We start from the raw sequence: 18,890 nt of genomic DNA on the forward strand, positions 1-18,890 counted from the left end.
TCCCATTCTGTCGCTTCTAAATGTTTACATACATCAAATTGTCATAATTGAGACTATCTTTATTTCACCTAGGGGGGAGTCACACCTGTCCGTGTTTACACTCAAATCAGCAGATTCAATTTCCCCAACATCGAGGGCAGTCCCTCGTCAATAACCAATGTCATCAGATGGGGGAAGAGAATCTCACCTCCTGATAACCCCCTCACTGTGCACCTTAGCCGTTCTCCCCTAATGTTTCGTGCAAGTTGACACCTCTGGAAAAAAAAAGTTGCTAGGTGATGCATGTGTTCGGCCTAGGGACATTGTCAAAGAGGAGAATGAGAAATCAGGCAAAATGTCCGGCCTCCACTCATTGCTGCAATGGATATTCAGCGGAATCCTACATTCTCAAAGTAGATTCTTCTCTTTAAAAGCCCGAGATTAACAACCAGTTTAAGGGTCAAAAGGCCATGTGTGGCTATTGGGCTCCTTTGGGAAAATGGTCTGGGCAATATCAATCCTGTACTTGTGGGAAATCCCTCGAACAACCTCTCCACCTCTCTCTTCCTTGAAGACCTTCCTTAAAAGCCACCTCTTTGGCCAAGCTTTTAGTTACCCCATCTTCTTTGGCTGGCATTGTCTTTTTTCTGATGTATGGTTCTTTGAAGCACCTCGGGCTGTTTTACTACATTGAAGGCATTACACAAATGGAGGCTGTTACCTGTCATTGTCCCCACAGCAGAAAACTGACGCTAATTTGGGACTAAATTGGAAATTCACTCAAAGAGGAGATGGGTTGATGCAACAAATAGAAATACATCCCATTGATAGAGTAGAGGGTGCTGCTCTGAAGAGCAGGTGAGTCATCTTCTAGGGACAAAGTTTTACTCCACATCTAACCACACTGTCCCTGGCCTGGGAAGTGCCTAATTCTGATACTGAGTACGTAAAATGAGTGTTCAATTCCCCAGTATCGATATTCCCTATCTTGAGCAGAAAAATTAAAACCAAAAAATTAATATAGCATTATTACACCCAAATAACAGCAATGTACATCCCTCTTATAAAGTTACAACACAGATATGTCTTCACAAGTATCAATGAATACTATAGCCCCCACCCACCCAATAGCTTAATGGGTGAATGGATCATGCATCATATGGTAATAATTACATGGACCAGGAAGCTCCAAGGTTTGTGCTGAATTATCTGATGTTGACAAGAGCACTATTTTTGGCCTCAGCCCCCCTGGCTAAGGAACATGAAAAAAACAGCCAGTGATCCCATCTCCAATCACTATGTAATGACGATTGGTTGCAGACACGATCGGGCTCAACTGTGATTACCCTCCATATGACGATAGCCATACAGAAGATGGTGCCAGCTGCCCTGCATTAATAGCAACAAATGGCAGTGGGACCTGTTACCTTTAGGAGAGAAAGGGAGGAATCTGCAGGAGGGAAAAAGTATTAATTCATCACGAATGAAGTGTGATTTAATTCATACAACTGTTACTAATGGAATTTACACCAGTCTTTTCCCCCATGATATGTTTCCTGCTCACTAAAACCAAAATGTAATCACTGAGAATTAAAAATAACAAGTTTTGTTGCATGATACGGTGTCCATTCTATATCACAGTCTTTATGTGTGTGATCTATTTTGTACTTCATTCCACATTAACTGAGTCCAATTAAATTGCAGACTGTAGAGCATTCACAGATAGCAAGGATACATTGAGGCAAAGATCGTGTTGAGATGTGCAATGGCCTGTGTGCATAAACAATGAAGACAATTCCTCTCTATCATTTACAGAAATCAAAGCCCATGTTTTCATTATAATCACTAAAAGCCACCATTAAAAAACTTTCATTCACAGACCTGTTCCCACAGATTACTCCTATAGTATTTTCATAGTGCTACATAAGCTAATAACTAGCCTCTTTTTCTATTTATATTGGCTCTCCAAATGTTAAAACTATTTTTAAAAATGAGATGCTGCTTTAACAATTGTACCTAGCTCCTGAATTGGCCGTAAGGATTCGCCCTCTCTGGATGAGGGGAGGTGTCTGATTCAGACAGGAAGCTCATGGGCGAGAAAAGGGAAATCATGCAATGAACCCCTTCAATCTTTCACGGCCCTTCTCATGGTGATCATTTGAATACTTATTGTTGTTCGTTAAACTACTTTCCTTACTGCAAAGAAAGGTCATTATGCCACTGTGCCTAAATATTAAACCAGGATCTGGCTCTTTCCCATGGTACTCCAGTTATTTTTATCACCAGCTGAATCTAGTTGCTGCCATAACAATATTAGTGACACCTTTAAAACTGTTCACCCCAAAAGACTTTCAACAAGCACACCTCTTCTGTATAAGATGTTTCTGGAAATTTTTGAGAATGGTCTGAAGTATTAAATAAATGGACGGAACCAAAAAGCCTCTCCTATTCTTGGAATAAACAAAACAGTTGTAAGCTGGTGCTGTCACAGTCCTCAAAGGGTTCATATTCACTATAATCAGTGGTCCATGAGTCCTGAACACCTAGCTCTGATGCTGCCGCAACCCTTAACAAATCAGTCCCTAGTGGATAATTAAATCACATCTGTGACTCCTGAGGTATATAATCTTTCTCAGCCATTAAATAAAAAGTAAATTATACAGCAACATACCATGGATTGCATGTGTCTCATTCCAGAATTAACCAGTTCTCAATCAAATCCCTTTTTAAAAAAAAGTTGCATTGTAATACATTTGTTAATCTCAGATATGTTGTATCCTTATGAATGGAAACTACTTAACAGTACACTAAACCTGCATTTAATTTTTTTAGTGAAAATGGTAAATAGGTTTCTATGAAGTACATGGTGAAGTGCTTATCCTCTGTACTCTGGAAGCTTTAGAATTTGTCTGCTAAATGTTTTACTGCTTGTGTTTTCTTGCAAGTGTTTGAAATACATATCAACTATAACATGTAAAATATTTTTAAAATAATATACGATGAAATACATTGCACATTCAGGCAGTTTAATAAGCAATTTCTATTTGCAGCACCAGCACACTGTGCTTTGGAATGTTTGCAAGCAGCTTCGTGCCTGAGCTTAAATGTGGGATTTTGGGGAATGCGTTGAGCATCTAACAGCCTTTGGCTGTTGGGTGAAGCAGACAGACAGAGAAAGGGGGAATGCGGAAGAGGAATACCTTAAGGACATGGAATCTCACCATCAATAACTAAAAAAATAAAATAGTGGAACTTTTAGATGTTTTTGGTGGAAGTTGCAATTGCGTAAATCTCTATATAAAATGTATTTTTTTTCCATGTACATTTCCTCAACAAAGAAAAAATCTTTAACACACCACCTACCTCCTGCAGAGACCCTGCCTTGGGATCACATATTTTCTCCATATCAGAAAGTACAATTCAGACTTTTCACTTTATCCAAAGGAGACAACAGATGTTTTTTTGTAAATATTTAGCACGTGTTTTTTTTCAATTTTCTCCCTCTTCTTTTGATGCGAAGTATCAGATGCTACAACTGTTCGAAAATCCATGGGTACCAGCAGGCTGCTAGTACCGCTCCCAAATAACCATTCTTCATACTCGAGCTTTGACAGTGAGTGTTCCAACCATGAGAGGCATAAAAAGCTGAAACTAATTCTGTCAAAACATGTGCACTGTTAAACAGGAGTCACCGGACATTAATCAAGAACTGGAACTATGACTGATCTTCCACTCCCTGGCTTGGGGATTTTCAGGCTAATTTTAAAACCCTTCTCATCTGCTACTTCAACTCACCATAAGATCAGGGATTCAACCTCGAACTTTTGTACCCAGTGTGGTTCAGTACTACACCAGCGATTTACCCATTGAGCTATCATGGCAAAGCAATGACGTCCAACCAAAAGTTAGGTAACTCTTTAGAATTTGGAACAGTCGGAACAAATAAATTTGTTCTTCTCACTCCAGTAGACACTTTTCAATGTAATCTGACATTGGCTGCCTCTTGCAAGTCTGTCCCTGCACGTAATTGTTATCTCCATCACCAACCTCCACAGAACACCGAGATCAGACTTAAAGAGGCAGCCTTACTATCGGGATTGCTTTTACGAAACAAGGAACTGAAATTAATATCTGCTTTATATCTTTTTCGAGGTATTTCTAGATTATTTTTGCTAGAACAGTGAGGCTGTTCAATGGCAGAATTGGTGTGAAGTTGCTGAGCTGGCTTTTGAAGGAGCTGAGGACTAGTCATTAACCTACAGTAATCCTGGGATAAGGTCACGATCTGTCCATGTCAATTTCAGTCTTTCACATGATCACATGACCAGGTTCAGAAACTTTCACCTTAAAAAGATGGCCACACTCTAATGAATTTGTAGGACAGCAGTTTATAATTGATCATATGCTCCCTCACATTTACTGCTCTCTCCAGATCACAACTGTTTACTACATGTTCTATAAATTAATCCCCCTCCATCCAATATATATTGAATCAGATAAACAGAACAAACATAAAGCTGTTCAGCATATAAACAGACAGCAGAAAAACACAGCAAAAGGAATGTGATCTGAATGATGATTAAGGAAGCCATGAAGAATGTAGATTGAGTTGAGTCATAATTATTTGTAATGAGGGGCTTGTAAAAACTTCAGTTAAATAAAAGTTAAGAAGTTTACTGTGCTCTGGTCATATTAAAATATTAAAAAGTTGATTGCAGAAATTTATGTAGAGTTTAGATAAACATTCTTTGTTCAACATCTTCAGTGTCCAGGGTTTTAAATAATCATTGATTTAGTAATTGTGCAACATCAATGTATCTTTCTGTGCTCGTCAATTTTTAAATTTAATTCCATGCAGTTTCCACGGTCTTGTGGGTCTCTTTCATATAATTGAGGTTCTTTTAGAACTGATTACAGAAATTAGAGAGAGGGCAGTGCCAAACCTAATTCCAGTAGTCCCATCTTTTCAGGTAATTTCCTACCAGTAAAAAGCTCAATGTCATTTCTTTCCATCATGACTGAGCCTCTGGGCAGATTCACATTTTTCTCCATTCACAGTTGGATCTTTAATGAGAGCAATACAATTGGCTGGATGCTGTGTGGCTGATATTAGTTGTGGGAATCAGGTTGGATGGAGATGCTGCTTTACAGGATGGGCAGGCTACTGTTTTGCCACGGTGAATGCATTCTGCTACAGAGTCTCCCCCCTCATTAAATAATATCTTCCCCTTTGACTTAGTTTGCAGCAATGGCAGTGAGCAGGTCTTTGATGCTGGATCAGCCCAGTGATTTCTGAACGTTTTTTTTTAAAAGAAAAGAAAAACAAAGCTGTGTCTGAAAGTCTGATTAAATAGCAACACTGTGGCTGGAATTGAGGATAACAGACTAACTGAAGATCTCAGACTGCTAAACCGTAGCTCCTTGCTACATTACAGTCTGACCATACTCATTTACATGAAGAACACCTTTGATAGAATATGAAAATCCAAATTTATTTAAATAGGCTCCACTCATATTTCCCCCGCCCCCCCCCCAATCTTACCGTAGGTGCTTCGATTTAGACCATTTCTAGCTGTGTGGGGTTTCTGGTAGCTCCAGTGTTAAATGCTACAGGAAACACCTGAAGCTGCATGGAAACTTCTTTCATCGTTGTCGGTTTTTGTTTTCTTTTGGTAATTTTACTTAAGTTAAATTATCCCAGTTTCTCCTCACACCTTTGCTAACGACCACTAGGAGCTATAAGTTACCATTCCGATTGAACTAACTGGCACAATTTTCCTCCCCTCCCCCCCCACCCACCCCACCCAACTTACCATAGCTTCCACCCAGTGACCCCTAGCTAGGCTTGGTTCCAATTCGGAACTCAATAGAATGGAAGGATCAAGTCTATGTCTTCCTCTTCAATACCGCTCAGTCTAATGCTGTGCTGTTCAGGGCTAATGTGCTGCCATTATTCCACTGTTAAGAAAAGTGCAAAATAAATTTCAAGTTTGAACCTCAACACCAAATCTTTATTCCCCCCAAATGATGGAGCCTAGTTTCCATAATGAATCATTCCCCCATATTGATTAAAGTATTTAAAAATAATGGAAGGAGGTAATGCATTAATGCTGTGATGGGCCATGAACGGATTAGTCGGTGGCTCATGCCAGCAACTCCCCAACAAAGCTTCTAATTCTAGCCTTGCACCAAGAGTTTGGTGCAAAGTGGAGGTCACGCTCTCCACCACAAGGAAATCAGAGTGAGTCGCATCCCAAAGGCCATGTTAATTGCCAATGTCTGATACTGTTGCCAGCACACCCTCTCAGCCAGAATACAGAAAGGACAAAAACAAATAAATGGAATCAGATAATCATAAAGAAAGATTTGCTTTTATACAGCGTTTTCATGACCTCATGATGTCCCAAAGCACTTTACAGTCAATGAAGTACTTCTGAAGTGTAGTCACTGTTGTAATGTAGGTAATAGAGGAAGAAAACAAGGTGGTACAATCTTAATAAGCGAGAAATCCATAAAATAAAATCAACTTAGACAGCGGGGCAGGAGACAGATACAATGGTTTACACAGGTCCTGTTCATGTGCTCAATCAACAATGAGCTGGGTGAGCAGTGGCCTTTTGCAGGACTGACTGTCTGATGTTCTAAACACAGTACTTTGTGATGATACTTCATCTGTTAACTTTTAATAAGAGGGGTTACCATGTGCCATCGTAACATTCTATACAGTATACTAATTGCTACACCCAGCCCCCTTCTAACGATGGTGTTTTTCTGTTGAGATCACTGCTTGCCATGCACTAGCATCGCTTAAGGAACTCACTGCCAGTTCTTACTCATATTTACTTTTATTTGACAGAGTGAACGGTGAGGCAAATTATTGAACAAATGGCAGCTAATGGAAAGGCTATAACCTAATGCTTCATTACTAAGCCTTTCTACTAAAAGGCGCAATTAATATTTCATTGTTCAGTCTGCATGTAATCTCCCTCAGATGTTGATGCAGCTGGAATTTTAAAAGTTAAGCGTATTATTTAATTCTTTCAATTTTTCAAAAATGAGAGTATTTCCTAAGTTTGAGTTTTGAAATCCCAGCCATAGTAATATTCAGTGGACGTTACACACAGTTACAAGTGGGGGAGTCACCAGGCACACTTTACTAGAGATAGTCTCTGTTATATTTATGTGTGTGTGACTCAGGAGGAAAGTACTTTGACATAGCTTTCATGCACGGATTCACCTGAAGTGATGAGGTCTATTTTCCATAATTAATTCCCAATCTCATGTTGATTAAAGTAGTTAAAAAATAATGAAGGGAGCCACTGTGCTGACACAATACGTTGACACTCGAACACAAAGAACATGAACTGGTGGGACGCAGGAGAGTGAGTCAATAATTTCAGCCAAGCTGTCAGGGGCTAGGTACGAAGCAGAGGGAGAGAACAAAATCAGAGGAGAGTCACCTCCAAGTGACTGAACATGAACTGCTTCTTCAGAGTCAATTCAATAAGCCCCTGATGTGTAGACCTTATTGGGATTGGTTCAGTGTAGCCCTTAAATTCAAGAAAAAAAAACTTAATTAGATTTGATTTTATTGGGATGCTTTCAATTTTTAAAATTTAACTGACACAAACCAACATAAGGAATCAATGTTATCCTTTTTCGAAAAGTATTCTATGTTGTTGGTCTGGTTGCTACCGTCCATTGGTGTCCCAACATATTGTGGCACTGGTTTGCTCTGTGTTCCTGATTTCAGCTGGATCGTTCAATAGATGCAATAGTTGGCAACTTAACAAGATTGAAACTTGTGCAGCTTAGTGTCAGAACCTACCTTGACTCAGGAGACTCTTTGTGACTGCAATATTGAACCTTGAACAAGCTCTGCCTCGTGTCCAGTCAGAGACTGGGTTTGGAATTGGTCTGGCAGAAAATTGGAGATGACGGATGGTGCAGGGAGGGGGAACCTTAGAACAAAATTCTACCTGGAAAATAAAATGTTTTAAAGTAAACTTAAAATCAACCCCAAACAGGGGTTTAAATTTGTCGAGATTGGTGTTAATGAGGCGGTAATGGCCTCAAAATGGAGTTGATAGATTTACGACGCTCTGCCCGCTGCCATTTTTACAGGGGCCTACCGCTGGGCGGCTGAAGCGCCCGCTTGTTTCAGGAATTAGTCCCCTTTTAGAATCATAGAAAGTTACAGCACAGGAGGCCGTCATTCAGCCCATCGTGTCTGTGGCGGACATACTCATATTTACTTTCATTTAACAGAAGTTAATATGCAAATCATGGTCTTACAACATACACAGGACCCTGAATGCCATTCTCGGACAGAACTGGTGGGACCTTGCGCCTTGAACCCTCTGATCAGTTTTACTGGCGTTTAGGCCAAAGAAGCCTCAAAGAGGTAAGTTTAAAATTATTTCTGTGGGGCCAGGCAGAACAGGAGTGCTCCCTCAGGCCCCACAAAAATAATCTGGGCCACTGCCATCCCAGACTCACCTCCAGGATTTACTTTGCTGCTGGCTGGGCAGCCAACAGGCTATTCGATATTGCATAGAAACATAGAAAATAGGAGTAGGCCATTCGGCCCTTCGAGCCTGCTCTGCCATTCAATATGATCATGGCTGATCCTCTATCTCAATACCATATTCCTGCTCTCTCCCAATACCCCTTGCATTGGCCTTAATCTGGTGAGCTGCAGCGGGAGGCCTGTTTCGGGTGGAAAGCTCGTTGTTTAAATGAGGCCCCGCTTCAAAATGGCTCCGGCCTCTTCACTGCCGGAACAGGTGGCCGGACAGCGCCCAAAAGTTAAAATGGAGCCCATCCTGTCTGCGGTACACTGCAATGGAAACTGAGCCAATTAATAGAGTGTTTTTCTTTTAATCATCTGTAACAAGTGTGTCGAAAATTCCTATTCTACAATTCAGGCCACAGTTTGAATTCTTTCAACTGGCAGCAATGACATTTGATTTTATTGCTCAGCCGTTCATGTTTAAATATATTTTACAATTTCTCTCTGGGCGTTGTAATGCTGCAGCTCCAAAGCACTACCACAATGATTAACCCAGTGATTACACAATTCTCTCCCAGTCTCCTGCACAGCTTAACTTCATTCAAAAGACAAACAAAATGTTAAATCCCAGTGCAAACTCACAGTTTACAAGAGGCTGAGGCTGATTCTCGCTTATTGATGTGCTTGTAATGTATTGTGGCCTTCCACAGTGTAGTGAGCATTGTTTCCAATCCTGCTGGCCCATTAAAACTGATACAACAGCAACAACTTCCAGAGAGAAGGGAGCTGGTGCACAGCCCCACTGGGGGTCCAGCATTGCTGTATACCATCCATCATAACCAAAAGAAAACATACAGACTTTGGAAATGCAGTAGCTTTGATTTTTTTTCAAAAAATATTTTTTTTAAATATACAAATGGTCTCCTTTCCGTTAGTGGATAGATGTTTGGGAAGCTGATATTTTGGTCATGCAAAGTACTCAATAAAAATTGGGGGTTTTTTTGGATCCAGGGTGGCCAACTTTCAGGCCTCAAGAAAAATTGTACACTGACAAATAGTAGGAGTTTTAATTCTAATAGGACTAGCATCTTCACTGATAGTCTCACTCAGAAACAAGTAAACCACGTATAATGTACCACGTATGTGCAACTGGGTCAGAGTTTTTGCCATCTGGTGAACGGAAAGAAATAGCAGTTTATAATCTGGAGAGGAAGCGCTAGCTCAACAGGGAATGGGTAGTGGTAAAAAAATCTTGCTCAATAATAAAAGTCTTGTTCGGAGCTGATTTGGGAGAGGGAGGAAGATGGGAGGGTAGCATGAAAGAAAACAAGCAGCTGATAATAGGTGGGAATGAGCATTCTTTCCATTGCGAAGAGTACTTACCTTCTGAATGAGCTGGTAACTAATGAAAACAAAACTATCGTTGTTATAATACTGGAAAACTTGAGTTTCATCATCCTGCAGCATGCCACTTCAATTGTCTCAAAACCAAGGCTGCTTTGCTTGACATTACTGTGCTAGTTTTGGGAGAGTGGAACTCTTGTGTTCTCCTTTTTTGGGTCCTTGCTGTGTGCAAATTGGCTGCCGCGTTTCCTATATTACAACAGTGACTACACCTCAAAAGTACTTCATTGGCTGTAAAGCACTTTGGGACATCCTGAGGTTGTAAAAAGGTGCTCTATAAATGCAAGATCTTTCTTCTTTTTCTTTCTCCTGGCTCTCCTTACCTGTTTACATTTGTACTCCACCTGATTCTCGGTCAGATGTTGGACAGAAGCGGAGTCACTGAATCTGGCAATAGGTCACAAGACCCACGTAAAAGTCAGTCTCTGCTACTGCCGGAATAAGGAAAGTTGGGCAGTTTACAGATCCAAGTACAGCTAGGAGTAGCAGACAGTATGTTTGCCTTTGGCTGCAGTTCTATATGCAAAGTAAAAGTTCTTAAATGCACAAACTGGGTTAGTGTTGTCCACCACAGCTCAAAGTAGAACTGATTAGACTACAATTAGGATACTCAGTCCTGTATAGAATGCATACAAAGTAGAGTTTCAACTTTTACTTCATTGCTATAGAATTTTTAAAAATTCAATTCCTACCCTTCTTTAGGTTCTCCCTTTGACCTCATCCCTGAAGGGCACAGATGACCTGCCCCTTGGCCTCTGCCAGTGCTATTCAATAACCAGTTATAGGTACTGCAAGAGAGACAATGGCAAAAGAGGAGCAACTCTCCCTCTGATTTTCCCTTCATACTTCCAGAGGTGAATCACTAACTTCCTGTTCAGTCCCTCCCCTCAACAGCATGATCAGCATCTTGGCATGTGGAAAGGCTTAAAACACTAACCAGGTGCACAAAAATGTAATCTATTGCTGAATATAAAATGATCTCAAAGCTTGTGTACATTATGCAACAGAATATATTTTTAAGTAAACAAAAGCAGTTGAATTTTGCAGGCTCTCTCAATGAAAAAAAAATTCTCAACGTCACAGGATTCAAAAACTTACTTCTGACATCCAGTGTCCGCATCAAGCACCCAGATGCAGAGTAAATCTCTCTCTACTGTTCCCCAACTCTGCATTTGTGACCCAAATGATGGAAATCAGCTCCCAATGTATCAGTGTGTATTTTCCTAGTTCCCACACCAGTTGATGTTAATTGAATGCCTCTGGGGTAGTTTCGTGCAGCACCCATTAGAAACTGGATGTTTTTGAACAGTCTCGGTCAATTATATTTTAAAAAATCACAGTAAGGGCTTGAGACTTTGTACGTTTGTATAAGTAGTTAGCAATACATGTCTCACATACGATGGTCAGGATTTAAAATATGCTGCATGAAATAAAAAAAAATTCTTCAGTTTTTAAAAAGGCCTTCCATTTCCTGAGAACTTGTCTCATCTTGTAGAAAATATTTTAATAAATTAAAACTTCCTGAAAAACCACTTGCTGATTTCCTGTCTCGAACTAGTCATGTATCTCGTGCTCCCTTTCTTATTATATAATAAGACGATCTTATTACTGGAAACAAACATTTCTCAGTGGAGGAAGCAGCTGAAATTTTGTGCTGCAAAGCAAATTTTTACTGCCCTCCATTTCTTTTCTAAAAGTTTTCGGGGTCACTGGGTGAAGAGGAAAAAGAGAAAAGCAACCCAACTTTTCTCAGTGAAGTTGTGCCAAGTGAAAATGCTGCCTGTGAATCAGTGTGCCAAATGGGAAACATAATCATTTTAATAGAAAAAACGAGACAGCATTTTAAATGACATAAGAAACAGGATTGAGACAATTGTTGTTCCAGCATCTGCAAGCTCCATTGATGTAGCTTGACTGAAAATGAAGTCAGTGCTGCAGTAACAGATTTTGAGTCACTTGTGGGAAGGACAGCCATGGAAACACAGACAATATAATGGGCTGAACAGTCTTTGCCCATTGCTTTTTACTTGAAGAAAAGGAACAATTTGAGACGTAACTCCACAAATGTTGAGATTAATTGAGTCGAAGGGCAGCTGACAAATCCTCTCACTGCTGCTCATTTCTCACAACAAATCCCAAGGTTGAATTTAAAATGTTGACCCCCTCTAACCCACTATAGGGAGGCAACTTATCCTCAGGCCTCTGCAATGGTAGCAATCACAAGCAATAAGGAATCACGTCAAATGAGAGATGATTTGATTCATATTGGAAATGACATAATACTGTACACCAGCTATTACTTAAGCATGCATCTTCGGTGTGCCACTGTGTCCAAACAAACATGAAGGTAGTGCTTTTACCTTGGATTAGTTAACAAGTGAAGTATAAAGAACAGCACCCCTATCTTGTACATCACAGGAATATTGGAATGTTATGTGAGGTTTTGGGCATGTCATCCTGAAAAAGATATTGAAGTGTTGCACAGGTTCAAAGAAGAGCAACAAAAATTATTGTAGAATTTAGAGCTTACTGATGGTTCAGTTGAGATCAGCTAACCGAGGACAGACCAAGGATTGACTCTGAAACCTTCTGTTCTATATGGCTACTGACTTCCTTAACTGGTTGAGCTATCGGGAGATGTGGAGCATCATGCTCGGCTATGAACTAACATTCAAAATAAACATTTCAAATGCACGTACTGGGTTTTTATAACTGAGATAAAATATCACTGATCCACTTTCATTAGTATTCTAATTTTCAGAAAAGTCACACAATTCTTGTCAGTCGATACTATTAAAACTGCAATCTTTCTTGTCCCTCCTAAGTATTAATGCTATGTTAACTCATACAGGGTTAAGTGTAATTCCCTGCACGGTGGTGTTAAAACAGCACCAGAAACACAATCTGTGGGCTGCTAAACAAGATGTTATTCCTTAGGTACAAAGCTGTATTAAAACACAGCAATTTGTAGAGTATCTGCATAAAATATATAATCTGCAAAATAAATATCTTCATCATCACAGTTTAGGGAACAGCGATCATAGTATCATAAGGTTTAGATTAGCAATGGAAAAGCGCAAGGAGTACTTGAGTAAAAATATTCAATTGGAGGAGGGCCAATTTCAGTGGGATGAGAACGGATCTGGCCCAGGTAAATTGGAATCAAAGATTGGCAGGCAAAACAGTAATTGAACAATGGGCAGCCTTTAAAAAGGAGATGGTTCAGGTTCAGTCTAGATACATTCCCATGAGGGGGAAAGTTAGGGCAACTAAAGCCAGAGCTCCCTGGATGATGAAAGAGATAGAGTGTAAGATGAAACAGAAAAAAAGGGGCGGATGACAGATGTCATGTTGATAATACAAGTGAGAACCAGGCTGAAAGTTCAGAGGGGAAGTGAAAAAGGAAAAAGAGGGGCAAAGAGAGAGTATGAGAATAGACTGGTGGCTAACATAAAAGGGAATCCAAAAGTCTTCCAGAGGCATATAAACAGTAAACAGTTGGTAGGAGGAGGGGTGGGACCAATTAGGGTCCAAACAGGAGATCTATGCATGGAGGCAGAGTGCATGGCTGAGGTACTAAATGAATACATTGCATCTGTCTTTACCAAGGAAAAAGATGCTGCCAAAGTCACAGTAACAGAAGAGGTAGTTGAGATACTGGATTGAATAAAAATTTTAAAAGGAGGTACTAAAAAGGCTAGCTGTAATTAAAGTAGATAAGTCACCTGGTCCAGATGAGATGCATCCCAGGTTGCTGAGGGAAGTAGGGATGGAAATTGCAGAGGTACTGGCCGTAATCTTCCAATCACCCTTGGATACGGGCGTGATGCCAGAGGATTGGTGAATTGCAAATGTTTTACTGTTGTTCAAAAAAGAGTGCAAGGATAAACCCAGCAACTACAGGCCAGTTTAACCTCAGTGATGGGGAATCTTTTAGAAATGATAATCCGGGACAAAATTAACAGTCTCTTGGACAAGTGGGGATTAATTAAGGAAAGCCAGCACGGATTTGTTAAGGCAAATAGTGTTTAACTAACTTGATTGAGTTTTTTGATGAGGTCACAGAGAGGGTCGATAAGGGCAATACAGTTGATGTAGTGTATATAGACTTCCAAAAGGCGTTTGATAAAGTGCCACATAATAGGCTTGTCATCAGTTGAAGCCCATGGAAAAAAAGGGGCAGTGGCAGCATGGATACAAAATTGGCTAAGTGACAGGAAACAGAGAGTAGTGGTGAACAGTTGTTTTTCATACTGGAGGGAGGTATACAGTGGTGTTCCCCAGGGGTCGGTACTAAGACCACTGCTTTTTTTTATATATATTAATGACTTAGACTTGGGTGTACAGGGCACAATTTCAAAATCTGCAGATGACACAAAACTTGGAAGTGTAGTGAATAGTGAGGACGATTGTGATAGACTTCAAGAGGACATAGACAGGTTAGTGGAGTGGGTGGACATGTGGCAGATGAAATTTAATGCAGAAGAGTGCAAAGTGATACATTTTGGTAGAAAGAACGAAGAGAGGCAATATGAACTAAAGGGTACAATTCTAAAAGGGGTTCAGGAAGAGAGAGATCTGGGGGTATATGTGCACAAATTGTTGAAGGTGACAGGGCAGGTTGAGGAGGCGGTTAAAAAAGCATATGGGATCCTGGGCTTTATAAATAGAGGCAGAGAGTACAAAAGCAAGGAAGTCATAATGAACCTTTAGAAAACACTGGTTCGGCCACAACTGGAGTACACGTCCAGTTCTGGGCACCGCACTTTAGGAAGGCCGTGAAGGCTTTAGAGGGGGTGCAGAAGAGGTTTACTACAATGGTTCCAGGGATGAAGGACTTCAGTTACATGCATAGACTAGAGAAGCTGGGGTTGTTCTTCTTAGAGCAGAGAAGGTTGAGAGGAGATTTGATAGAGGTATTTAAAATCATGAAGAGTCTAGACAGAATAGAGAGAAACTGTCCCTTTGCAGAAGGGTCAAGAACCAGAGGACATACATTTAAGGTGATTGGCAAAAGAACCAAAGGTGACATAAGGAAAAACTTCTTTATTTTAAACACAGTGAGTGGTTAGGATCTGGAATGCACTGCCTGAGGGGGTGGTGGAGGCAGATTCAATTGTGGCTTTCAAAAAGGGAATTGGATAAGCACTTGAAGGGAAAAAATTTGCAGAACTACGGAGATAGCTGGATTGCTCTTGCAGAGAGCCGGGACGTACTTAACGCGCCAAATGGCCTCCTTCCGTGCTGTAACCATTCCATGATTTGAGGAAACTAATTATCAAGGCTTTAAAATATAGCTTATAGTGACAATAATTCATGTAAATTTAAATGGGTACAGGAATGTAGTGGTTTAAATTCCATCATGGCAAAATGTGGAACTAAATTCAATAAATTTGGTAATTTGTGGGCTGACGCCAGAAAAAATGATCATAAAAGCTACCGAATTAAAAACTCAACTGACAGGAAGAAAACCTGTCATCCCTACCTGTTCTGGCCTACATGCAAATCTAGTCCCACATCACAATGCATAGCAAGCCAATCAGTTGTAAAAATAATCGCTACAAGGCAGAATAGGAGTTCAGCAAGTCAAGACGTAGGCCCACCACCTTATAAACAAAATCCTCTCTCTTACTCTACTCCTGAAAGCATTGGCTGAGTTACTATTCCACAGATGATGGGAGCCCTCCAAAACTGCATCCAAGATATTCTTTGTGTGTAAACTTTCAACAGAGAGTGCTGGCTGTTGCACGGAGTACTTGCGCAGTGGCCTTGAATGGAGAGATAAACATCACTATCGTGCTCTCGACTGACCTGAAGCAATGGCACAAACTGCTGTCAGGCTGCCAACGGTATAGCAGTTCACAGCTACCCAGGGAAATATTTAAGCATAAACGATTGTGGTATCGCTGCCAAGCCTGGCCTTGGCCTCACCAAACATCCAAGCAGGAGTAATCGGATAGCTTGGTCAGTTCCACCCCTTCAGCCCAGGCATAGTGCTACTCCACCTGAGCTCAGTTTACTCAGTCCAAATCAGGAATTGAAGCTGGAGCCTTCCTGATCTGTGTAATCTCAATACCACACCAGGCTGAGTTACACGATCTCAACTTCTAGCATCAAAAGTCATGGCATCCAGCAAGCTGATCAAGAATTCAGTCTTGGCTTCTTAGGCAGCTAGTCTTTTTCTAGCCAGAAACTTCTGATACTGACCCCTAAAAAGCTTGATAACTCCAGCATTCATTGGCTGAAGCTGAGAAGAGATGTTCTTTGGAAGACGGACAAGTTCCAAGTTCATTAGCCAGAAATTGCAGGGCAGATATTCATAATGATTAACACGCTTCAACCCTGAGCTCGAAATTTTCTGTCCAGAGATCGAATGTACTCCTCAGTTAACCAGGATTGCCGATTGAAATGGTAATCAATGCCTCCAGGGAAGTGTCTAACAGTTTTGGAACATCTTGGCCGCTCACTTTTACTGATGAACGGAAGAGGAGACTTCTCAGATCCGTCCACACTGGTGCTCAGAAGAATCACTTGCTCCTTGCTCCATTTCCCACAAACGCACATCTTGTCGCCAAAGGGAAAGTTCCCCCACCCTCGGCAGGAGCTTCCAGAAAAGTCCCGCTTCAACAAGGTTGAACACATCACACGGCAATACTTTTGAAGTAAGGCAGGCAGAGTTGATGACACAATTAGTTTATCATTTCAGGGGTCACTTCATTGGCTTCTCCAACCATTATCTTATGAGTTATGACATGAACTTTTTTTTATAAAATCTCTTGATCCATCCCAAGTTGACTTTAGAGCGATCACTAAACCTGACTTCTTCTGTGATTTTGACAGCTTTTTCCAATATAATTTGTTCTGAAATTGCAGGGAGATTTTTTTAACATGCTGCCTTGAACAATTTAAGAAGTTCTGTTCCAACATCATTGAGTTTATAAGTGTGCAACTACTTCATGTCACTTCTGACCCGTTTCAAGACAGAATCTCGTTGTTCTTTGTAGATTTTGCTGATGATTGTGAGTGACACCATACACTTGTGCTAACTGAGTCAGTGACTTTGACTTTTGTCCAGAGCAGTAATACTTTCGTACATGTGACTCAAATTCTGATCTGTACGCTTTTTTTAAAAAAGAACCACCCCTTGTAGGAAGCCCCGCCTATGTAGGAAGATGGAGCAATTATAAGCAAACAGTCTGGTCAGGTCAATCTGTGGTTGTTAAAATTTGCACATGGAATGAAAACTTCAGACTGTATAATATCATTCGATCTTCTGTTAATTTTTTGTTGAGTAGATTGGGACTCTACTCATTGGAGTTCAGAAGAATGAAAGGCGATCTTATTGAAACATATAAGATTGTGAAGGGGCTTGATCGGGTGAATGCGGTGAGGATGTTCCCAAGGATGGGTGAAACTAGAACGAGGGGGCATAATCTTAGAATAAGGGGCTGCTCTTTCAAAACTGAGATGAGGAGAAACTGCTTCACTCAGAGGGTAGTAGGTCTGTGGAATTTGCTGCCCCAGGAAGCTGTGGAAGCTACATCATTAAATAAATTTAAAACAGAAATAGACAGTTTCCTAGAAGTAAAGGGAATTAGGGGTTACGGGGAGTGGGCAGGAAATTGGACATGAATTTAGATTTGAGGTTAGGATCAGATCAGCCATGATCTTATTGAATGGCGGAGCAGGCTCGAGGGGCCGATTGGCCTACTCCTGCTCCTATTTCTTATGCTCTTATTAATCCAGACTGCAGACAATTTATAACAATATACGGCTATAACAATATGCAAACTCAAATGTATAAAAAAACATATCAAGCACAGCTGGGAACGGTCGTCATTATGTGGATTATAACAATAGGTGACTTATTATGCACACTTGACTGTATTTCAATACAATTAAAACAGTACACTGTGTGCCTGTGTGCATCACACTCCATGGGCACTCCGTCACACATATAAGTTTCTGTGTCACACTTTAAAAAAGGTATAAAGAAAGCTAGTCATTTGAAATGGACTGAGCAATGTCTCCCCAGCAAACTGAAAATACCACAATGATATAGGAGTCAGAATGTCTGTAACCTATGACTGATGTTAACAACCATACTTTAAAATGAGTCAGGCTGAAGAGCAATTAAACTCTGATCGATTTTACCAAGTGTTTAACTTAATAACAGTTAGACTTTGTGACCTTAAAGCATCACCCTAGCAGCAGAATAATACACTGTACTATGTTTATTATACTACATAATACATTGTATTATGTTCCTATCCTTATAAAAAGACAGTCATTTTATTGTTTTCTTCTGACTTACAGCCAGAAGTTTACAAGCAGTTACAGTTGCCCTCTGATTAACCCCAAGTGTTTAGAAGCAGCTCCAATGATCTGATTTTGCCTATTTAGACCACTTCTTCACAGTGAATAATTGGGCACTGGTCATAAAGGGAAAGACCCGATTAGTAGCTAAACATAACTATTCTCGAGAACTTAAAACGCTCATAACCTCCATCATGGGAAACATGCTGGTTTTAAACTGACAATGCTCCTCTGTCATGTTACCGTGGTATAACCACATGATATAGCACCGTTGACAGTCAGCCATGGAAATATTTAACATAATTATATGTTTTATGTAACAGCTCAACATTACAACACTGCTACAGATCCCAGACAATCATAGGTGAGATTAATACCTCAAGTGGTTGAGCGGTGACAGCCATCCAAATGACAAGTCTGAATTACACAGCTGTGAGTCAATCTCACTTCAGATGATCAGATCAGTTCTCAGTGATGCTGAATCAGATAGAGCACGATACAACATACACTGTACTAACCTCCCTACTGGATGGAATGGCATTGACAGCAGTTGTAGGGAAACTTAGTGGCCTATATCTGTCCTGGACAACACACAGTAGCAAACAGTTTGCAAGGGGAGAAACACTGAAATTATAAAATCAAACTGTGCATTAAAGTAAGCAATTTCAATCACAATATA

Source organism: Heptranchias perlo, chromosome 30 (genome assembly GCF_035084215.1).
Source record: "Heptranchias perlo isolate sHepPer1 chromosome 30, sHepPer1.hap1, whole genome shotgun sequence".
Taxonomy (NCBI): Eukaryota; Metazoa; Chordata; class Chondrichthyes; order Hexanchiformes; family Hexanchidae; genus Heptranchias; species Heptranchias perlo.